The sequence below is a fragment of the Macaca mulatta genome, chromosome 18 (assembly GCF_049350105.2).
Source record: "Macaca mulatta isolate MMU2019108-1 chromosome 18, T2T-MMU8v2.0, whole genome shotgun sequence".
NCBI lineage: Eukaryota > Metazoa > Chordata > Mammalia > Primates > Cercopithecidae > Macaca > Macaca mulatta.
This window is the reverse complement of record NC_133423.1, coordinates 19,986,324-20,011,402: the sequence shown is the minus strand read 5'-3', so window position 1 is coordinate 20,011,402 and position 25,079 is coordinate 19,986,324. Positions and strand designations below refer to the sequence as shown.

Sequence of the window (25,079 nt, the reverse complement as noted above, 5' to 3'; positions counted from 1 at the left end):
AAATGTGAAGTATTTTTTTCTATCTTCAGTAATTGCTGTTGTTAAATTAAGACTCACAATAAAAGGTACAATACAAGGTAGCATACTGCAGAGCAGATACTATGAAAATATCATTAAAATACATTATGTATACCTTAGAAAGACTATAGAAATGTTACAGTAGTTTGCTCCACTAAACAGTCTGCTTTGACTTTTTACAGACCAATAATAACAAAAAATTTATCAACATTTCCATGGAGAAATTAACATCTTCTGTTTTGGGCACAAAAATGTGGCTTTGTGAATTCTTAGGAAAAGCCCTGGAATAATTGAGCTATAAGATCCATGAAGACAAGACTTGGCACCAACCATAATGGTTATTAGGTAGCACCAGAAAAAAACAAACGAAAAACCTCTCAAATTTACTAGCCAAAATCCTCCATGAAGGAAACCATCACAGTAGTGGTAAATTGGCTGTAATATTAAATAAACATGGGTGGGAAAACATTTTTTGAATAGCAGAGGATGGGTAATTCTTGCCTTCTCTGTAGCTAATATAATTTTTTTTTTTTTTTTTTTTTGAAAGGAAGTCTTGCTCTGTCGCCCAGGCTGGAGTGGAGTGCAGCGGTGTGATCTCTGCTCACTGCAACCTGCGCCTCCCGGGTTCAAGCAATTCTCCTGGCTCAGCCTCCTGAGCAGCTGGGATTACAGGTGCGCACCACCACGCCCAGCTAATTTATGTGCTTTTAGTGAAGGCAGGTTTTTACCATATTGGCCAGGCTGGTCTTGAAATCCTGACCTCAAATGATCCACCCACCTCGGCCTCCCAAAGTGCTGGGATTACAGGTGAGAGCCACAGCGCCCAGCCCTGTAACTAATACACTTATGGGAAAATAATAAAAGTGAGATGAACAGGAACCCTGCCCTTAAGGAATCTCTGAGCATCTATCTACAAATAGATTTCATACAATTGGTTCTTTTTGTGGACTATAAATATGTACTAAAAATAGTATGCATACTTTGTGGATGGTTTGAATCATTTTCCTTTCAAAAAAGTCACAGCATCCACAGAGCTATAAATAAATACATACACATACATACACACACACACACACACACACACACACATACATGAAGTTTGTCTTTCCTGTCTGGGACATTGCAACTTTTCTATCCAGTCAAATGGGAACATAGTTAACTGGAATAGTTATTATTATTATTATTTTGAGACGAAGTCTCACTCTTGTCCCCCAGGCTAGAGTGCAATGGCACGATCTCGGCTCACTGCAACCTCTGCCTCCCAGGTTCAAGCTATTCTTCTGCCTCAGCCTCCCGAGTAGCTGGGATTACAGGCACCTGCCACCACACCCAGCTAATTTTTGTATTTTTAGTAGAGATGGGGTTTCACCATGTTGGCCAGGCTGGTCTTGAACTCCTGACCTCAGGTGATCTGCCTGCCTTGGCACCCCAAAGTGCTGGGATTATAGGCGTGAGCCATTGCTCCCGGCCGGAATAGTTATTCTTGAATTATTCTAGGGTTTGCTGTTCTTCAGAAACTTCACTCACCTAGTCACTCCGAACTTTTGAACAAATAGAAGGAATCTTAGCGGAACTAGAAAGCTCTATTTTAACAAAGATCTTTAACTGAAGTTGTACAGGTTAGTAAGATGATCCAGTAAATCTGCCAGGAAATGCCAAGATCTTCAAACAGGCCAATGGCAGTACGAAGTAGATAACTTCTGCTCAAAACCTTTGGAATAAGAGTATCTGTGAGTTTCATGCTAGTGTTTATGACCTTTTTACCAGACTTTTCCTCTTTATTGATTAAGCATTTGCACTTCTGACTTAGCCTACTAATCCAATGACTTAAGTTTTATCAGAGACAATCATCACCTTAACTCTATACTTCAGTTCTCCCAGCAGGTTTAGTGCAACCAATTAAAACAATTAATATAAAATATGGCACACCTATCTCATCAATGATGATACACTTTTAGACAATACACAAATGAAACAATAATGACACAATTTTAGACAATACATAAATGAAAGAAAGATTTTTGTTTTCCCTTGCACTGGAAAAAATACAAACTGCAAAAATAACTATCACAATATACCTGAAGTGCCCGAAGTTTCTTCCCTTCCCCTATGTGGGCTCATGCTTTTCTGTGCCAAACCAGATGGAAGGCTAATTATTCTACAGGGCGACTGGTTAGATTTTCCTACAACTTAAGACCCTCTAATGCCCTCAGTGAATATCGTCTTCATTCAAAATGTCCAAAGGAATAAAACCCTTGACGAGTTAAACAAACAAACAAACAAACGAAAACCCTCATATCTGATGAAACAAGACTCGTAGGAAATCAATCCCAGTAATAAATTTGAAGAAATGGAGTTGGTCTTCAAAAACTGTGACACTGAATTGTGATGGTGTGGTTAATAATACAGCACAAGCCCCATGGGCACAATAAACTAGTTAAATATTCTTAGTTCAAGAAGTATGGGTAATAGAAAAGTATTGCATTATCTTTGGGCCAATGAGTATGTACTTCATCATTTCTAAACTTTATGTTAATCTGTATTAACATCAAAAAGGGGATAAAATGGTGTTTGTGTTTGTGAGGCAGGAGTATACTCAGTGGAAACTACAAAGCTTAAGAGACATTGGCTAGAAATTAACAAAGATTAAAAAACGAATACATTTAGAGAACAACACAAGAAGCCAGAACAAGAACCAAAAAATATATTAAGAAAATAAAAACAAAACAAAAGGAAAATTCAATAAAACGTGCCTTCACTTATTTTTTCTATATACTTTGTATAACAATAAGAGTGATGGATTCAAGTACCTAATTAAAATTGGTTTCATTTATATCAATTTCTATCAAATACTTTTGCTCACTGAATTGTTTTAATTTCTACATGAGTTCTTTTGTGTGGTTGAGATCAAACTTTATTAGATTTTGAACAAGAATTAAAGGGATCAGATAAACAAGAAGCATATTAAAGAAGACAAATGACATAACACTATAAAAATAAGATCACACATATAGTTTTTTGATGCTTTGTTGATTCTTAATGCCTATGGTCCTGGAGGTAAGTTTTGCTTTTAGGAGAGCATTACTCCAAAAGTTGGTTCAAATAAGAGAAGCTGACATGTAACTAACCTTAGAGCTACAGGGGAGAACAACAACGCCTAACTGCAGCATGAGATTTAAAATCCTAGTTGTTCTTGGAGTATTTAGACAATTGAATCCTCAGAATATATTTCACCAAGATAAGATGATGCTGCATTTAAAAATCACTTTAAATGACATGAAAATTTTACCTGATTTTAAACTGTTGAGATAAACATTTAAAAAGTGAACAATCTCTTAGGAAAATATGCTTTGTTATTAAACTCTCCCCAGATTTATCTGTAGGCTACTTACATCATCTGTTGATGCCAAATACTCTGGGTCTTATCAACTTCCTCAGAAACCCATGCCCTAAAATTTAACCCACAGTCCTAGAAACGGTTGAATCCTAATTCTACCTTGGAAAATAAACATATGCATAAAATTTAATTCATTTGTTTTTTCTCTCTCTCTTTTTGGAGTATTTGAAACTGTCTATGCCATTCAGGGTGTTTAGAAGACAATGCCCCATGCTGGTCATGGTCAATATTCAAAATGTCCCTTTTGCTCTCAGAAAAGCTCTGGAGGGAAACCAAGGGTCTTTCAAAGTCTAATGTTCTCTTGTAGGGTTTATCACCCACAAAGCAGACTATAAAGTAACAACTTGCTAATGGGAAGATAAATTTTAGCTGAAGGAGAAATTGAAGTGCAGAACAAAGGACCCAAATCTATCACAGGGAAACATATTAGGGACATGAAGAAAACCTTGGACAACTTGTTTTGGAAAATGTTCAGGGAATGTCATTAGAAAACATTTTCAACAAACTAAGGTTAGAAAGGATGGCGGAGAGCCATTACTTCAACTCACTTGGCAAACTAATGACTTTGGAAAAGACAGTTCTTTAATTTTGAAACAACTGCAATAAAGAACTCGATCCAAATTGACATATTGATCAATCTATTCCAGAACTGATGCTTCAGGAAGATGCCCTGAATGTCACTGGTGTGAATCACAATGAGGTATTTAAAACGCAGCAGTTCATTGGGATTTATTTTACAAAAATAACATTGAAGATGAGTAAGAATTACTGTTTCAATTTGAAGAATAAACCCCTGTCAACCAAAGCATGGCAACAGTATGTTTTTTTCAAAAAAAAATCCATCTTGACTATGTAATTTTCCACCCAAAATATGACAGATGGCTTTACTTAAATAAATGACTGCACTATGTAAGATCATAGTTGGAATGCTATTTCTCCTGGTGCAACTACACAGTTCTGCAGCTCTACATATCAAAGGATTTCACCTTCAGAGGGACATGAGAATGAATTGACTAACAGTCATTATGTTTTCAAGATATACACAATACTGCTGAGGACTTTATACGGATGAATAAAACCATTAAGGCGAAGGTTTACGGTAGTCACAGACAGAGGCATTTCTAAGTCAGGCTCAAATTTCCGTTGTCGAACCTTACCATGTTCAGGGTGAAGCTGCAAGAAATAAGATACACATAGAGAAAAAAGGCCAAGTCAGAGATTTTAGTCTATTCCTTTCTCTCTCTCTCTCTCTCTCCCCCTCACTCGCTCTCTTTTTTTTTTTCCTTTGAGTTTGGTTCCTTATCAGCTCGTGAAAAGCTGCTGGAAAGCAGGAAAGATTCTGCTGCCAGGTCTGAACTGCAGGGGTGGAATTGGCAGCAGTAAAACCAAAAAGATTGAGCAAATAAAAGATAATATAGATTGTTTCCTGTTGTGTCTGTTTTCAAATGACTGTGTTTAAATGAACTTCTTCTTTAGCAAACTGTTTTTAGTCTCTCTCTTTCTGGCCTCCGGTGACCTTTTACTGCTTCTTTTCCTCTTGTGTCTGAAAGCCTCTGAAACTTTGGTCTTTGTCTCAAAGAATTCATGAGAATAAATATAACATCAACAGTTTGGATAAGCAGTTTGATCCGGATTTATGAAATATTTGGCCAACAAAAGTTAATCTTATATTTTGCACCGACTTAATGCGTTTATAAACATTTTTTATATGTTTGAAAGGCAAACTGTAAATCTAGTGCACTTCATCTATAAAGAGATTTGATAGCCGGGCGCGGTGGCTCAAGCCTGTAATCCCAGCACTTTGGGAGGCCGAGACGGGTGGATCACGAGGTCAGGAGATCGAGACCATCCTGGCTAACATGATGAAACCCCGTCTCTACTAAAAAATACAAAAAACTAGCCGGGCGAGGTGGCAGGCGCCTGTAGTCCCAGCTACTCGGGAGGCTGAGGCAGGAGAATGGTGTGAACCTGGGAGGCGGAGCTTGCAGTGAGCTGAGATCCGGCCACTGCACTCCAGCCTGGGCGACAGAGCGAGACTCCGTCTCAAAAAAAAAAAAAAAAAAAAAGAGATTTGATAATACTAGAACAAGCTTGGATTTTCATGTTGTCCATAATATAAATTTCAGCTTCTTAGAGTCACTTTTAAGTTTAATAGGACTTCCCCCCACATTTGTTTGATACAGAACAATGTGCTTTCAAATGAAGAGGAAACCAGCTCTCAGGAAGGAGGAAACACTCAACCACGGCAATCCTTCTACTAAGTCAGACAGTGTGGACGGCCAATTATTTTATCATTTTCATAAACTAAGAATGGTAATTTCAACCTAATAGGTGCCTATGAGATAAGAGGCAGACAAACGTAACAAATCTATTACACAACCTGACTTTGGTAGGTGCTATTTTCTAACTTTGATTCAGTCTGCTCTTTACCTGGATTGTCAATAAAAAAGACCAATAAATCATAAAGTATTGCAGTTGAATAATTACGATAACATTTGTTCTCTCACATTGCTATAAAGAAATACCTGAGACTGGTTCATTTATGTAGAAAAGAGGTTGACTTGGCTCACGTTTCTGCAGGCTGTTAAGGAAGCATAGCAGCTTCTGCTTCTGGGGAGGACTCAGGAGACTTATACCCATGGTGGAAGGTGAAAGGGAAGCAGGCGCATCTTATGTGGCTGGAGCAGGAGGAAGAGGCAGGAGACGGTGCTACACACTTTTAAACAACCAGATCTTGTGATAACTCACTCACTTACTATAAGAACAGGACTGAGGGGATGGTGCCAAGCCATTCGTGAAGGATACGTCTCCATGATCCAATCATCTATCACCAGGCCCTACCTCCAACACTGGAGATTACCACCTGAGATTTGGGTGGGGACACGAATCCAAACTATGTCAAGGCCCCTGTAAGAAACTTTTGTTTAGGCCTATATTCCCTATTTCATAAACAATTCTGTGTATGAAACACTTCAGAGAAAATGGAGACCACCATTATTCAATAATTAATGCCAATAATTTGTCACTTTTTATCTGATTTTAAGATATTAAAATATTACAAATATATTTGAAACCTTCTTCATATATCTTTCACCACTCTCCTTTCTTACCTTCATTCTAAGCAGTAAACACTAATATAAGTTGATTTACATTTTTTCCTACCATTATCTTATAATGTTATGCATTTATATACTATTTTGTTTGTTAATATTACAGGCAAATGGTATCCTGAATGTACCATACTATGATTAACTGATGATTTTAAGAAATGTTCATGTTGAAATGAGACTGTGTAACTCTTCTGCTCTCAATGCAATCACTGCAGAAACCAGAGTCCCTCCAGAACATGCAAGGCCCCAGGGTGATTTTTTTAACCAATTCTTCAGTCCCCTTCCCCTCCATTTTCCCTCATCCTTCCTGAGCTTTAGCCATGCTAGCCTATTGGTATTTTTTGCCTTCCTGAAATTCATTTCTTTAAAAATAAATTTTAACATATGCTTTTAAGGTATCAAACATGACATCATGGTATACGTAAGAGAAAGTAAAAGGTTTGATACAGTGAAGCAAATGAACATACCTATTATCCCATAATTACCATATTTTTTTGGTGGAAAGAGCAGCTAAAATCTACCAGAATGCTTTTTAAACAGATTCATAACACTTCTCAGTACCTGTCATACGTTTGCTTGATTGATTGCATCCTCAAAAGGATATAAATCTCAAGAAAATGGAACATTTTGGGGGAAAGTGGAAGCACTCTTCTATATATGCTTATAGCAATAACTGGCTCAATAAGATTAAGTAAATAAATTAATTTTATCAGTATTGGATAGTTTTGTTGGATATAAACTATTTTTGCTTTCAGCATTTGAGAATGTCATTCCATTGCCTTCTGCCATTCGTTTTTTCAAAAGCAAAGTCATCAAAATTTTATAAATTCATTAAACATACACAATAAAATTTAACAAAATGTAATGTACTCTTCTATCTCATGAGTCAAGTTTCTCTTGTTGCTTTCAAGATTATCTGTTTGTCTCTGGCTTTCATGGGTTTGGTTATGATGTACCTAGGTGAACATCTTTTGTGTTTATTATACTTAAAGTTTGTTGAGCTCCTAGATCTTCAGATTAACTTTCTTTCTATCAATTTCAGGAAAGTCTTGATCATTATTTATTCCATTTTCTTTTCCCTTTGTCTCCCTTATGTCCTTTTGGGACCATGATTACACATAAATTGGTATGCCTGGCATTGTGCCACAAGTCCCTGAAGCTCAGCTAACTTTAATTTTGTTTCCTGTATATTCTTCAAATTGCATAATTGCTATTACTTATCTTCAAATTAACCAATTAATTTTTCTGCAATCTCAAATCTGCTGTCAGGCACATCTAGTGAATTTTTCATTTTGATTGTTCTTTTGAATTATAGTTCCTTTTGATTTTTTTTCTTTATAGTTTCCATTTCTCTGTTGGGAGTTAGTATTTGGCAAACCATTGACATCTTTCTCTCCCTTGCATATAGTTTTTAAAAATTTCTTGAAGATATTTAAAACAGATATTTATGTACAAGCCCAATATTAGAAAAACACCTTAAACTAATGAAGTAGTAATGGTGACTCAATGCAATAGATGAAGAGTAAACAAAAATCTCACCTCTTACTGTGCCAATTTGATTGGTCGGACCTAACAACAAGTGTAGAACCTTGCGTAGGAAAAGGTTTGCAATCTCTCCTTTTCATTGTCATTTATATGTATTTAATTCAATGTATGTGTTTAAATATACATAAGGACATTACTTCACTGTGCTTTTTCTACCTACTTAAATCTGCAGAAAATCAGAGTCATAAGTAAATTAAAAACGAATGCTTCATGAGGAAAAATTCATACTAAATCAGGAGAAAAGAACACAAAGCTGCTAGATCCCGTGGCCTCATTGGTAATTACTAAATATGAATATAAACTTCCCAATAGATTCCGGGGTTTAGCCAAAATGGACAGATAAATAGAGCCATACTATCTGCTAGCCACTGTGTTATTCATATGATCAGAAGTGTAGAGAATGAAACTAACTTTCTGCTTTGATAAAACTTGGTCTACCAAAAGTACTGGAAATATAGAACAGTGGACTTGTCAATTATTGTTACATTATCTAACATCATTTTGTGTAGTAAATGTAATCTTTTGGCTAATATTTCAGCCATCTTCATTTTTAGAAAGAATTAAACAAATAACATTTAGAAATAATTATAAGTTCTGTAAAGAAGTTAAAAAGCCAGAGATCACATATTTATTCCTGCTGTTTTGTATTTTTCTTTTCTACTTGATAGAAAAGATCTTAATACTTCAAGGTTATGTGATATATAAATAGTAAATAATAACATAATAATGTACACTCAATATTAAGTATAAATACATGCACAAATGGGGCCGGGCACGAGGGCTCATACCTGTAATCCCAGCACTCTGGGAGACCGAGGCAGATGGAACACTTGAGGTCAGGAGTTTGAGACCAGCCTGGCCAATGTGGTAAAACCCCTTCTCGACTAAAAATAGAAAAATAGCTGGGCGTGCTAGCGCACGCCTGTAATCCCAGCTACTCAGGAGGCTGAGGCACGGGAATCACTTGAACCCAGGAGGCAGAGGCTGCAGTGAGCTGAGATCGCACCAGTGCACTCCAGCCTGGGCGACAGAGCAAGACTCTGTCTCAAATATAAATAAATGAATAAGCAAACAAACAAATAAATAAAAATACTTGCACAATTACCTGTTACTCGAACACAAAATCATTCAACAGGAAGGAGGGAGAGAGAAAATTTATATAAATATGTGTTTCTTAATCCAGGGTATGAATTCTATCAGTAATATGCTGAACTAAACATTTATGTTTACTTTTGGAACTCTTTGCAAACCACTCTTGCTCTAGTGAACTGTCACTCTCAGGATTTTTCTTAAGTACCTATTGAGACAACAACTAAGAAATTAGGCAATGTGCATCTTTAGACTTGCCAGTCATGTTGCAGGGGAAATGCTTTACTCACCTTTAATATACAAGATGAAAAGCATTCAGAACAAGAGTGGCAGACAGGCTTACACATCAGGAGAGAAGAAAGAGATGATTTGGCCAAAGTTCAGTCCCTTGGCTCATCTCTGGACTCGAAGCATCATAAAGGGAGCCCACTGCATCCCTAATGTGTTGCTTCTGTACATCCAGCCCCGCACTAATTGACACTGACGCGGAACACCTGTTCCTGATGATGAAAATTACACTGTCGCTTTGCAGCTATCTTTCTCTCCAATTTTGCATTGGATAAAAAAGCTGCAGTGTGAGTTCCAATGTCACTTTGGTGTTAGGCTGAGTTGTTGATTAATAGGCTTGCCCCAAAGTTTACATCTTTAAGTAATTTTTATCTCTCCTAAGAAAACCAGATACATTTTCTTTTTTAACAGCCTTATTGAGTAGAAATGAGTAAAAACCCTGCACATATTTAATGTATACATTTTGACAGGTTTGGACATATGTATACACCCAAGACTCCATAATCATAATTAAGGTCATAGACATATCCAACACCTCCAGAAGTTTACTTGTGTCCCTTTTGTGTGTGCGCGTGGTAAGGACACCTAACAAGAGCTCTACATTTTGAACAAATGTATAAGTGCAAATGATGGTATTGTTACACATAAGGTACTGTGCTGTTCAGTAGACCTCATCTTATATAACTGAAACTGTCCCAGTTGAGCAACATCCCATTTTCCCCTCTCCTCAGACACTGGCAACCACTGTTCTATTCAAACCAGAGGTAGGTTCAATTGCTGCTGTTGCAAACTGTGACAAAGTTGAAAATTATAAAACCATGTTGGATTCCAAGACATTTGAGGACCATCTATAACATACTGTGCTGATACAGAAATAGATGAAGTATAGTCCATTGTGCCAGACACACACCACACTCCATACTTGTTAGCTGCTATTCTTACCACCAATAAACCATTTTTAGGCTTTAAAGTTTCTTCAAGTACTGCCCACAGTACATCTTGTACTTCTAAACAAAAAGGTATTATTGTGCTCTGACTGCTCCACATCGCTGATCTCTAATAGAATGTTTTCAGGTAAACACTGTGGGTGCTGCCTCACACAGAATGCACAGTAAAGAAACTATGTTCCTTTATTCATGTCCACAGCAGTTACTGTGAGCTTGAGACTACCATTACTTTTCAGCCTTTTTTTTTTAACTACAGCACAACTGACATAAAATTTTCTTAAATACTGAAATTAGTTTGTAAGTTATGTGCAATTAGTAGCATGAGTTGTGTCTCTCATTTGCATTTACTTTTTTAAAATTATTCACCAGTAAAATCTTGACTTATCAGGATAATGTCATAATTACTTGGAGTGTATTCACCAAATGTGTGTTTATACATATATAATGTGATAGGTATATAATTTAATAAATAACATATGAGGTAGATATGGAAATTTGGGCTTTTCCAGCTTTTACTGAATATAATAACATTAATTATGTGCTTTGAGTATAGAGAATGAGTTTTGTTATTTTTATTTTCATTTTTTATCTTGGAGAAAGTAGCGGAGTACTTGCACAAAGCATATTCCCCCAGAAATACTGGTTCACAGAATAATGAATTAGTACATGAATATATACATATTCACTACTGATAAAGATGTAAAGTAGATTTTACCATGAGCTTAGACATTTGAAAACACATATTTTAATTTAGAAAAGAATTCAAAGCTAACAACACACACACGCGTATATGTGTGTGTGTGTGTATATATATATATATATATATATTTTTTTTTTTCTTTTTTAAGTCTAGGTGACAGGTCAGACACAGTGGCTCACACCTGTAATCCTAGCACTTTGGGAGACTGAGGTGGGCGGATCACCTGAGGTCAGGAGTTCAAAACCAGCCTGGCCAAAATGGTGAAACCCTGTCTCTACTAAGAACACAAAAGTTAGCCAGGCATGGTGGTGCATGCCTGTAATCCCTGCTATTCAGGAGGCTGAGGCAGGGGATCACTTGAATTCAGGAGACGGAGTTTGCAGTGACCCAAGATTGCCCCATCTTAAAAAAAAAAAAAGAAAAGAAAAGAAAAAAAAAGTCTAGGTGACAGCAGAAATACCTGATGAAATTATTCAAAACAATCCACTATCATGTACTCAAATTTACTTTGAAATTATCCTTAGGTAAGTAACAGATTATTTCATCTTTATTCATGGATTAGATAAACATGTGATAGAATCAGTGAGCTAAAAACAGAAATAGATTTTCTTTGATAACTGTCTTGATGTAAAAGATTTTTGACCAGGTTAAAAAAGTAGCTTGCCAATATCCCTTAGCTACAGGTAGAGCTAGAGACCCTCCACAGGGCATGAAATTAATTCTTATCATGTCAATACTCTAATAAGAGGGTTAGCATAACCACTTATTGCTCTTCCTTCCCTCTTTCATCCACTGAATCTTTAATTTCTTCCCTTAGACATTCGTTTAATAATTAATTTATTTAACAAATATTTATCAGGTATTTATCATAGGCACTAAAGATTCAGAAGGGAATAAGATAGAGTTCCTGCCCTCAAGAGGCCTATAGTGAGGAGAAATATATATATAAACATCAGTTACAACTCAAAATAGAAATGCAACTATAATATACATAACATATTTTCAAAGCCAAAAAGAAAATGAAACTAGCTTTGGGGAAAGTGTAAGAGACGAGAATGGGTGGTAGGTGAAACCTTCCTTGAGGTTATTCAACTCTATTTAAAAGTCACAATCCCTTTCCAAAGGGTCCTCAAGAGGAGGGTATAACTAACCTGGTGAACTTGAAGAGATCACTAATCTTCTCCACACTCCAGTTTCTGCATCAGTAAAGTATCCAAGTCAGACACGAACTCCAAGTTTGCTGCTATTGCAACGTCCTATCATTCTAGAACGGCAGGGAGCCAGGACACATCACCCTTCCACTCCTGACAGTCTCCAAGCCGTCACACACACAGTTTTGCAGCCACAGGTGGCTGGAGAAGGCTTCTCCGAAAGCTTGAGTTCCCAAGGTATTTAGAAAATTTTAAAGAGGTAGCACACTGTTTGTACATACACTTGTGAAATAATTATAACAACGAGCACAGCTGAAATCAAATGAGAGAGGTGGGGAGATCATCAAAATGTGCACAGAGATAAATCTTGCACAGAGGGAAGAGGCTATTCTGTCAGCAAGCGCATCTCTGGTGGTGCAGCTGAAAGAACTGAGCTGACAATCTACAGGTGCACACCGTGGGAGTCATTGGGGGTGAAACCAGGAGGGGGTGTAATCACAGCTCGGAATCCACGTGAGGTCCATCCTCCAGCACACTTACCCATCTGCTAGGCTGTGGCGTATCTATTTCATTAGTGCTTTCTAAGAGCACAGGCTTTACCCCTTTCTCCAAGAGCCACTGGAAGAAAACCAATGATGAAAAGAAAACAAAGACACAAAGAAGTTAACAAGGCATATGTACGTTGAATTGGAAACTCAGTCCTTTTCTCTTATTGACAACATTGATTCAGTGTTTGTGTAAGGAGTTAAAATATATATGTGTGTCTGATCTATCAATCATCTATCCCCTTATAAAAATGGAAATTAAGCAAACTTTCAAGATCAGATTAATTTTGTTACCTTCCCTTTTACCAATGGTGCTTTTAAAAAAACATTCATGTACCCTGTACTAAAAAAAACTTGGCTCCAAATCAGGTGGCAAAATTGCCCCACTTAATAATTTTAAGCTAATTTTGAGTGCACCATGAATCAGAGTGATGTCGCATAGCTTATTTCAATAAAACAACTGAGGGCAAACTAAGCTACAGGGAATCAAAGAACTTTGTGTCTTAGTTCATCAATATTTGCACTTTCTGGAATTCAAAGGATAGCTACCAGAAATATGTGTTATTTCTGGTATTTGTGTTAAAGACACTGATACCCATTAGTAGAAATCTCGTTTGTCTTCTGTGGTGGTAATGACAGAATCTTTTTTAAAAATATATTCATTCATTCATTTGATTATAATTTACCAATTGGTTATTGAAGGCCTACTATGTTTCAGGCACGACCTGAATCATTGATCACTTGAATGTAAAGACGAAGTTCTTTGCTTCAAGGATTTTATTATCTAATGGGGAAAATAAACACATTTTTCAGACCATTACATCATAATCTAATAAGTGCTAAAATGAAGAGGTGTATACGTTGGAGTAAAAGGGAAAGAAGAGAGAGTACTTGGGACTGTGCTGGGGTTGGAGGAGGTCAAGGAAAACTTGAATCCAACGTCACTTGGATTAATACTTCAAAGTGAGTGTTTCCAGGTGGTTGCATTCAGAAATGGAGCTCACATGTCTGATAGACGGATCACCATGTGCAAAGAAATGGCAGGGTGAGAACATGGGTCAAAATCACAGAATTTCAAATGGTTTGATATAAACAAGAGAGAGAAGAGAGGGGCCTGATAAAATAGGTAGGACACAAAAATGGAAGGAACTAGAATATCTTTCTAGAGAGCTCATATTTATATTACAGACTGTAGGAGCCTCTTGGATAATTCTGAGAAAAGAAATGAGTTTTAGAAAGACTGCAATATTAGTTTTCCAGTGTTGTTGTAACAAAATACCCCAAATGCAGTGGCTTAAAATAACAGATATTTATTCTTTCACAATTCAGGCAAACAGAACTCTGAAATCAAGGTGTCAGGGTTGCTTCCTTCTAGGAGGTTCAGTAGGCAAATGCCTCTCCCCTAGCTTCTTGTGGTTGCCAGAAACCTTGAAGTCCCTTGACTTATGCAAGCATAACTACAGACTCTACCTCTGCCATCACATGGCATTCTCCCTGTGTGTCTCTGGCTCTATGTCCAAATTTCCCTCTTCTCGTAAGGACAACAGTCACATTGGAGTAGGGCCTACCTCAATCCATTATTACCTAATTTAACTTGATTACATCTGCAAAGACCCTATTTTCAGGTCACGTTCACAAGTAATGGGGATTGCATCTTTTTTTCAACTCACAACCACCTCTGTTGAGGCAGGCGAATAGGATCTGGAGGCAGGGAACCTAAGGCCTATTCATGCTGATTTCCTAGAACTGAATCAAGAGGAAAACCCCACCTCTCCACACCCAAGTAACAAAAGGATCAGAGGCTGCTCCCTTTGCACTGTGGTTGCAGATGAAACACGCACGGAAAGCACCTCTGATTGGTTCCCCCCAACCAGTCAGACTAGTTGCTGGCCAAGTATTTATGTGTAATTTTGTAACTTCACTTCAGCCTATGATTGGTCACCTCCTGGTTGCCACTCCTTTATTTACACAGGGTAAAACCAAGTAACCAATGGGATACATCTAGAGGGTACTAAAACCCCAGAAAATGCTGTAACCAGCACTCTTGAACCACTCCCTTGAGCCACACCCACTCTGTGGAGCATATTTTCATTTCAATAAATCAGTGCTTTCCTTATACAACAAACTACTGGAATAATGAAGGGAAGGAAAGACTAGAGTCAGGTATACCAGTAAGGAAGCTATTGTAGTTGTCTGGATAAGAATTTCCAGAGAAACTGAGAGTTTCAACTAAAACGAGAACCATAGGAATGTAAATATAGATATTTGGAGTTACAATCAAGAAGATAATTAATTTAACGTGTAGAGTAAGTAGAACAGTTATTGCTTCTGGGTATACCAGAGCCAAAAATAAATATTTGTCTTATCAAGACCCATTTTTAAAAATCCTCTATATTTACCACCCTGTTATAATCGGGGTTTTCTATTAAAATCTCCACTAATTGCATGATTCTCACATCCCTTTATGTCACCTTTCTTAAAAGGCACCTTCTCACTTGAGTTATCTTTCACCTTCCCTTTCATCCCTACAGTTTTTTACCCTGAATTAGTTCTCCTAAAACAGTGAAGTGCATAAAATCATCTGGGAAATTTGTTAAAATACATTTTTGTCCCACCTCCAAATATCCTAAATAATTAATTCTAGAGTAGCAATCAGGAATTGGCCTTATAATCAAAATGCATATGGTCCCTAGTGACACTTGGAAAAACAGTCACATCATTTCAGTATTAGAGTGTGGCTCTCTTATTTTCCAAATGCATGTATTATTTTTTCAGTCAACATGAGGACACTGGGTAATGTCATTCATTATAAGGAATTCAGTCAGTATTAATTCTGAGATATCATTCAGTTCTGCTGAACTCTTATCTACTACAATGCCCAGTCTTACTTCCCAAATTTAATAGGTATTAAGTCCAACACTCTCAACTTCCTCTTACCCCATCTTATTTAGTTTACGTCATACACTTCAGGCGGTTTCAAGTAATGTTCAGCAATTTAGGAGACGTTGGCAATTTCAGGTCTTGTCATCATAGTTTCCCCCAGTGGCTTTCCTCAAACATCATCATTGTCCTGAAACATATCTAACACATTGTTCTCCTTCCATATTTAACATCTGCTGGGAACTGAATGATTTCTCCCATCCTCACCCCCCATTACCCCACTGATATGTTGAAGCCCCAACCCCACTGCGATTGTATAAATAGGGCTTTATAAAAAGATAATTAAGGATATTGAGGACACAAGGGTGGAACTGTAGTCTGATAGGATTGGTGTCCTTACAAGAAGAAGAGAAACCAGAGCACCAATTCCCTTTTCTTCTCTTGTCTCTCTCTCTCTCAGAGAAACCAGAGCACTATTTCCCTCCCCTCCCCTCCCCTCCCCTCCCCTCCCCTCCCCTCCCCTCCCTTCCCCTTCCCTACCCACTCTTCGCCTCCCCTCCTCTCTCTCCATACATGCCCAGGAAAAGCCAGGTGGGGACCTAGCAATCCAGACTGTAAGACTGTTGTATTTTGTTATGGTGGTCTAAGCTTACTAATACAGCATCGGATTTTCATTATCCTCATGGCTTTTGTAAGCTTTCCCAGAATTATCCCATGGCCAGACCTGCTTTTTTCTTTTTTTCCTGTCACCCAGGCTGGAGTGCAGTGGCATGATCTCAGCTCACTGCAACCTCTGCCTCCTGGGTTCAAGCGATTCTCCTCCCCTCAGCCTCCCCAGTAGCTGGAATTACAGGCGCAAGCCACCACGCCGAGCTAATTTTTGTATTTTTAGTAGAGATGGGGTTTCACCATGTTGGTCAGGATGGTCTTGATCTTTTCGCCCACCTCGGCCTCCCAAAGTGCTGAGATTACAGGGGTGAGGCACCATGCCTGGCCCAGACCTGCTATTAACCTGCTTCTATCTAAATCTATAGTGTCATTGATAACCTTTGTTAAGCGCTTCTAGAAGGCACTACATTTTCCACGTATATGGGATGCATACATGCCTACAATATAAATGTATATATAAACCTGTATATAAAATGTGCATTTGGCTGGACACAGCAAATCATGCCTATAATCCCAGCACCTTGGGAGGCCGAGGCACATTGATCACTTGTGGTCAGGAGTTTGAGACCAGCCTGACCAACATGGTGAAGCCGTGTCTCTACTAAAAATGCGAAAATTAGCCAGGCAAGCAGTCCCAGCTACTCGGGAGGCTTGAGGCAGGAGAATTGCTTGAACCTGGGAGGTGGAGGTTGTAGTGAGCCGAGATTGTGCCACTGCACCCCAGCCTGGGTGACAGAGCAAGACTTTGTCTCAAATGTGTGTGTGTGTGTGTGTATAATGGTTTGATAATTGTATATTATTGTATGCACCATCTCAGTCTGTCAGGGCTGTTATAACTTAGACTTGGTAATTTATAAACAACAGAGCTTCTCAGAGTTCTGGAGACTTGGAAGTCCAAAATCTAGGTGCCAGCAGATTCAGTGTCTGCTGAGGGCCTCTCCCTCATAGGTGGCACCTTCTATGTGTCCTCACATGGGAGAGGTGAACAAGCTCCCTTGGGCCTCCTGTGTAAGGCCACTACTCACATTTATGAGGTCAGAGCCCTGCGACCTCATCACTTCCCAAAGCACCCCTCTTCATACTACCACACTGGGGATTAAACTTCAACAAATGAATTTTGTGAGGATACAAATTTAGATCATAGTACGTATCCACTGTCATATAAAACTGATGAATTACTAAACATCAACAATGAAAGCAACTGTTGCTCTTACTAGATATTAGATAACTTGCATGTTTTATCTCTTTTTCTTCACAACAAACAGGCAGGTAGATTTCATGATATTACAGACATGAAAACTGAGAATCATACCTTCCCCGGGTTGAAATTCCTGCTAGAGTCAGTACCTGAAAACACAGATCTGTCTGCTTCTAACATCGTTTTTTTTATCCAGCAGATTATTTATCTTCCACAGTTAAAAGTTATAATCATCTAAATCTCGGTGTTCATTCTCTAGCATGAGTGCCATGCAAACACAATTTCTTATTTATTCTGGGATGAAAAAGATTATTGCCAATAACATACTGATTGGCCAACAATAGTTTCTGAAAATTTAATTGCAGAAACAAAACAATGGAACATTCATACTACTCAGTTGTATATTTACAAAATCCCCAAGTCTCCTATAGCTATACCGATATATAAGTGTAACAACTTTATTGTTACAAATAAAAATATCAAGAAGTTTCATGTTTTACAACAATATATGTTTTGATATGCGAATGTTGAATTCCTTTTTGCTATTTGACAACGACCTTAAAATTGACTGATAGCTGGCTTCAAGCATTACATGGACCTGTTAAAACTGGCATTTAAAGAACAGATTTATTGTTTACTGATGAGATATTTCCTTTCATGTGAGTGCGGTACCTAGTTGTTCATTTTTGGCTTTTTGTCTAAGGTCAAATGCAGGATCAATTTAAAATTTTATAAGACCTTGTCTAAAACTCTTTCCTTCTGTAACCATGATGATCTACAAGGCTGCTTCCATCTCTCATTTCAATATGTGAAAGTTCTATTAGAATTTGAGGTGACAAATTGCTTGCAGCATGAAGCTGAAAAAAACAAATTAGAGAACTCCGTAGCAATGTTGTTAGGGCATTTTGCCTACCTATCAAATGGCAGAGTTTAAAATCAATTGGATTATATAAAATGCATTTTTCAGCTCCAGTTCATGTTTCTCCTTTTTATGAAAAATAAGAAAACTGACTGCAGCATGGGTATGAAACAAGGCTAGAAATAAAAAATTGTTAAAGTATGAAGAACTGAAGACTTCATCTTTAAGATGAAACATGTCAGAAATTTCTTAGTGCCATAGGTTCCGTGGCGGTTAACATGTATGGGAAATGCCTCCCTTTTACAAATGGGATGAAAATTTATGAAAAAAATGAGTCATATTTGCCAGTACACAAAGTAGGTACTATTGTAACGAATGCAGTTTTCACAGCAGCATTAACTCTTTGTAAGTAAAAGATTTCCCTTTTCTGTTCTTTCACTCTCTTACTTTCTAAAGTCTAAGTTCCTGATTTTCTACTCTTCTTGCTCTTCCTACTCACTCACCTCACCCTGTTGTTGCCCTGAATCGCTCGCAGAGCTTCAGCTCTGAAATCCTTATAGATTATCCACACAACTCCAGCTCTAACTATCCACTTTATTATTAGTCTCACTTCTCTTATTACCTGCTGCTCATGATTTCCTGGACTCCCTATGTTATGTGAAATTCAATACATCTAAAACCAACATTATTATGTTTTACAAGATTAGTAGTTCTTCCAAGAGATCAAATGTTAGTCCTTTGTACCATTATGCTTCCAGTCTTCCAGTAATACCTGGGAGTCATACTTGACTGTTTAATTAAAAATAATTGGTAAATATTGTCCATATTTATGGGTATATGTGATATTTTGTTGCATGCATAGAATGTGTAATGATCAAGTCAGTGTATTTAGGGCATCCATCATCTCAAGCATTTATCACTTATATGTGTGGGGAACACTTCAAGTTCTCTCTTCTCCTTACTTTGAAATATACCATACATTGTTGTTAACTGTAGTCCTTCTACTATCAAACATTACAATGTATTCCTTCTATCTAAATGTATGGTGGTTAATGTTCTATCTAACTGTATGTTATCTAACTGTATGAAGAGTGGATAGAACATTCAGTTAGAGCATTAGCTAACCTTTCTTCATTCCCCTCTCCCAACACATCCATATCCTTTCAAGCCTCTGCTATCATTCTACTCTCTACCCCCATGAGATCAACTTTTTAAAAATCCTCCTTCTACATCAGTTATTTACTAAACTTCATTGAATTTTTTAGTGTAAAGTCCTTCTCTCTTTCTTTCATTTTCAATATCACTAGCACATTCCAAAGTTTCAACATCTCTTATACAGATTATTGTTGTCACTTTTTCTTTTATACTTTGGTTTTACCACTCCAACCCATTCTACATATTAATTATATCTTTATCTTGCTGGAAAATATTACCTTGTTCCAATTGCTCTCTTGCTGCAAAGTCATTAATGTCACTCTACTTCCTAATGATAAAGCTTACACTAACTATTAATACTTGGCCTTCAAGTCTGTGAAAACTTCATTTCCTAGTCTTCTTTCCAACCTTGTGTTTCACTACTCCCCTACATAATTCTGTTAGTTGATTCATTATTTTCTGGACATATTATAAAGCAAAGACTTCATTTGTGTTATTTCCACTTCCTTGAAATATTTTTTCTTGTTTTCATAAGGCCCCAGCTCCTGCAATTCTCCATAATGACCTATCTCTAGCCCCTCTGTGAATGATTCCTTATTTTTAACTTCTAAACCACTTACCATCTGTCATATGTCTTCAGCATATGGGAGATCAATGACAATTTATATAAGCTTCTGTCTGTCCATGTGTGTTGTAATGTTCTTGAGAAAATGCCTTTTTCCCCCTGATTATCTAACACAGTGTTCCATATTCTACATATAGAAATCATAATAAATATTTCCTTGCTGTTATTAAAGGTGATGATAAGGATGGTGTTGACTAAGCACATGGCCATCATTAGAAACAATTTTATGGTATACGGTCTTGGGTCCCTTCCCTGCTCATCCCTCACATTTGGCCCCAACCTGAGTGGAACTTGGCATCACTTAAGATTTTAATAATCAGAAGAAAGAAGGGAGATATTCTTAGAAAATAAACCAGCATATGAAAAGGCAAGGGGGTACAGACAGTGATCAGCGAATGGAGAATCAGCATGTTGTGAGTGGAGAATATTGTTCACTTAGAAGTCTGGCCAGATTGGAATTGAGTAATGAATATACTAAATGTAATGGCTCAAGACTGGAAACAACCCAAATGTCCATCAGGTAGATAAAATAATTGTATACTCATGCAATGGAACACTTCATAGCCATATAAAAGAGTAAACCCAACAATGAACACAACATAAATAAATCTTATAGACAAAATTAATACACATTGTGTGGTTCCATTTCTGTTAAATTCAAAAATAGGCAAGATTAGGCCAGATGCAGTGGCTCACGTCTGTAATTCCAGCACTTTGGGAGGCTGAGGTGGGAGGAACATCTGAGGTCAGGAGTTTGAGACCAGCCTGGCCAACAGGGTGAAACCCTGTCTCTACTAAAAATACCAAACAAATTAGCCAGGCATCGTGGAGGGTGCCTTTAGTCCCAGTTACTCAGGAGGCTGAGGCAGGAGAATCGCTTGAACAAGGAGGTGGAGATTGCAGCGAGCGGAGATGGCACCGCTGCACTGCAGCTTGGTCAACAGAGCAAGACTCTGTCTCAAATAAATAAATAAATAAATAAATAAATAAAATAGGCGAAATTAATGTATCACTGGAAGCAAAAAAGCATTGTTACCTTTAGGGGCATTGACTGGGAGAAGGCATGAAAAAAACCTTTTTTTTTTTTTTTTTGAGATGGCGTCTCGCTCTGTCGCCCTGGTTGGAATGCAGCGACAGGATCTTGACTCACTGCAAGCTCCGCCTCCCGGGTTCATGCCATTCTCCTGCCTCAGCCTCCCGAGCAGCTGGGACCACAGGGGCCCGCCACTATGCCCGCCCGCGCAGCTAATTATTTTGTGTGTGTGTGTGTGTGTTTTTTTTTTTTTTTTTTTTTTAGTAGAGACGGGGTTTCATCGTGTTAGCCAGGATGGTCTCGATCTCCTGACCTCATGAACTGCCCGCCTCTGCCTCCCAAACTGCTGGGATTACAGGCGTAAGCTACCGCGCCCGGCCGAATAAACGTTCTTATATGCTGAAAATGTCCTATATTTTGATCTACATCATACACAAAAGTAGAAACATTGAGCTATACACTTAATATTGTTTCTTTTAACTGTTGATTTTATCTTAATAAAGAAGCAAAACAAAAAAAGAGAATGCAGTAAGAGATTACATTATATACCAGTAAAATATTATTGTCATTTCTCACTCTTGTAAACAGAATTCAAACATTATCAGCAAAACCATAACTTAAAGTATAGCTGTTTTGTAGACTACATATACTCAAGTGAATGTAGGAATGAATACGCCATTGTATGGCTGGAGTTCAAGACGGACTTGTCTTTCCCTAAATTTTCTACCACGAGCACAGAAAACAATGGGAACCACACACACATGCCTCAGGAAATTTAATTATACTATAGGTATGGTAAAGTAGGATCACTAATGTTCCAGGGAATTAAATCTTTGATGATATAGAAGGACATTTTATATCAGCATCATCATAATAAGCACTCAATAAATGGGAGCTATTTTCTGCCAAGTACTGTGAAACACACATTCTGAATACATTATCTCTTTTACCAATCACTAATGTTCTAAGTTTGGTACTACTGTCTGCATTTTAAACGTAAGGTAAGTGAATCTGGGAAGTCAAGAAACTTCTCCATTAACACAAATTGTAAGTGCTAGAGCCAATATTCAAAATAGGTCTGTCTGAGGGCAAAACCTGTGTCCTGTTCATTACTGTACTTCACTGTCTCAAGACACTTGGAAATTAAATGTAAATGTGGATGAAAGTACTTTGGGAATAAATGTTGAAATAATAGTAATTTACATTTCTCTCCTACCTCTGCCCTTTTCACATAATAAAGAATAAAATATAGAATGAAAAGTCAGTTGTATTTAGGAAGAAAAGGACACACACAGTTAATGCATAACAGTTAAAAATTAGAGACAGTTAAAATAAAAATTAGAGACAGTTAAAAATTAAAGGGTGAACTTCAGTAAATCAGACACTGAAGGAAATTTTTAAAAGTGAACTTTGCCTGGGAGTGTTGGCTCACACCTGTAATCCTAGCATGTTGGGAGACCAAGGCAGGAGGATCACTGGAGCTCAGGTGCTTGACATCAGCCTGGGCAGCATAGTAAGACCTGGTCTCTGTTAAAAAAATATATATATATGGAATATATATGATATATATTTATAAAAAATATAATACATAAATAATAAATAATGTATATTCCATATATATATATGTGAAAGAAGATACAGCCCCCAAGGCGATGGTCTGAGAAACAAACAAAAAAGATAAACAAAGAAATGTTTAAAATGTGGGTAAATACTTTCCAAGTATTTCTCAAAGCAAATAATCATTATGTTGAATTTGATAGTGAAAATATAAGATAAAATAAAGATTCTAGATAATGATCACTTATAATATGGGGATAACTAGATTTAAAACTTTCTATGATCATAAAATTGTTTGGGAGAAGAGCAAAAATGTTTAATACAATTAGATATATAAAGTATTAATATACAGTGATAAACTAAAATAATAGAATAAGAGTACCTAATTTCCAAAGTAATGAGAAAAAATAAACACAAGAATAAAAAAAACATAAAAATAACAAAATAAATAAAATGCAAAATGTCAGTAGAGGAATGAAGCCAAATACACCAATAACCATAATAAATACATACGGATTAAAATTGTAAATTAAAAGAACAAGATTATCACTATGGAAGAGACGGTTAAATACTCACCAAGATCTGTTTCTGTTTCTTCTTGGGCCCGAAATGACTCCACATCCCGTACTTCCTTAGGTATCTGTTATTGATTATGTTTTAGCCAATGAACTGTGAGAATAAGTACCTTTTCCAAGTCTTCTCCATCAAAACTTCCCACATGGGTGCTTCCACACTCTTTTACCTTCTACTATCTGTTACAAAAGACAAGAAAGCACCTATGAAATGGCATTGTGGAGGACAGCCAAGACTCATGTATGAGGAATACAAAAGATTCTATCACATCCACTATTATATGCATGTAATATATAATTATGTGATATATTAATTATATATAATATACATTATATATTTGTGTGTACATGTACACAAAAATATATAAATATTCACCAAATTAAAATTATCCTAAGAATGAAGGAGGGATTTCAAAGTAGAAAACCTATTGAAAGTCTATTAAGATAATTTCTCACATTAAGAGATTAAGAGAAAAATAGAAAAAAAATGAGATTACCTAAAACCAAACAGCTTCTACACAGCAAATGCAACAATCAACAGCCTGCAGAATGGAAGAGAATATTTGCAAACATCTTGTAAGGGGTTAATATCCAAAGTATATAAGGAACCCATAGAAGTCAATAGCGAGAAAATAAATAACCTGATTTTAAAATGGGCAAAGCATCTCAGTAGATAATTCTCAAAAGAAGAAATAAAAATAATCAACAAGTATACTACAAAAGCCCCAAATCATGAATCATCAGGGAAATGCAAATTAAAATCACAATTAGATATCATCTCATACTCATTAGAATGGCTACTACCACAAAATCGAGAGCTATGTGTTGGAAAGGATATAGAGGAAAAGGAAGCCTTGTACACTATTGGTGAGAATGTAAATTAGTAGAGAAATTATAGAAAAAGCATAGAAATTCCTCAAAAAGTCAGTAAGAGAACTACCGTACAGTCCAGCAATCCCGCATCTGGTTATATGTCCAAAGGAAATAAAATCAGTATGTTGAAGAGACAGCAATGTTCCCATGTTAGTTACAACACTATTCACAACAGCCAAGATACAGAATCAACCTAAGTATCCATCAACAGATAAATGGATAGAGAGAGTGTTGTATATATACACAATGAAATACCATTTGGCTTTAAAAAGGAAAGAAATCCTGTCATCTGAGACAACAGGAATGAACTTGTAAGACATTTTTCTAAGCAAAATAAGCCGGGCACAGAAAGACAAACACTGCATCATCTCACTTTTACTGATGCTCCCCGACTTAAGGTGGGATTATGTCCTGATAAACCCTGTGTTAAGTTGAAAATATCATGAGTCAAAAAATCATTTAATCCACCTAACTTGCCAAACATTATAGTTTAGCCTAGCCTACCTTAAATGTTACATTAGCCTACATTTGGGAAAAATCATCTAACGAAGCCTATTTTATAAGAAAGTATTGAATATCACACGTAATTTATTGAATACTACACTGAAAGTGAAACAAGGAATGGTTGTATGGGTACTTAAAGTACAATAGGACTCTAACTGAATGTGTATCCTTTTTGCAGCACCATCTTAAAGTCAAAAAACAGTAACTCAACCTGTTGTAAACCAGGGAATGTCTGTATGTGGAATCTAAACAGTTGAACACTTAGAAGCAAAGACTAGAGTGATGGTGACCGGGTCTGGGGCTGTTGGAGGGAAGATATTAGTTAAAGAATACAAAATTTCAGCTAGATAGGAGTAGTAAGCTT

The 25,079-nt window shown here is 37.0% G+C and overlaps 1 long non-coding RNA gene across 5 annotated transcripts in view; it reads left to right on the top strand.

Moving 5' to 3' along the window:
- Positions 1–25,079, top strand: part of LOC114673797 (uncharacterized) — a 94,811-nt gene that overhangs the window by 41,519 nt on the left and 28,213 nt on the right. For 3 of the 5 annotated variants that reach the window (XR_013408294.1, XR_013408293.1, XR_003724605.2), the window contains 2 exons: positions 566–690; positions 4,063–7,258. This is a non-coding gene — a long non-coding RNA (uncharacterized LOC114673797). Of the gene's footprint in view, positions 1–565; positions 691–4,062; positions 7,259–25,079 lie in introns of those variants that run through there. The other 2 variants (XR_013408296.1, XR_013408295.1) reach the window with 2 other exon arrangements.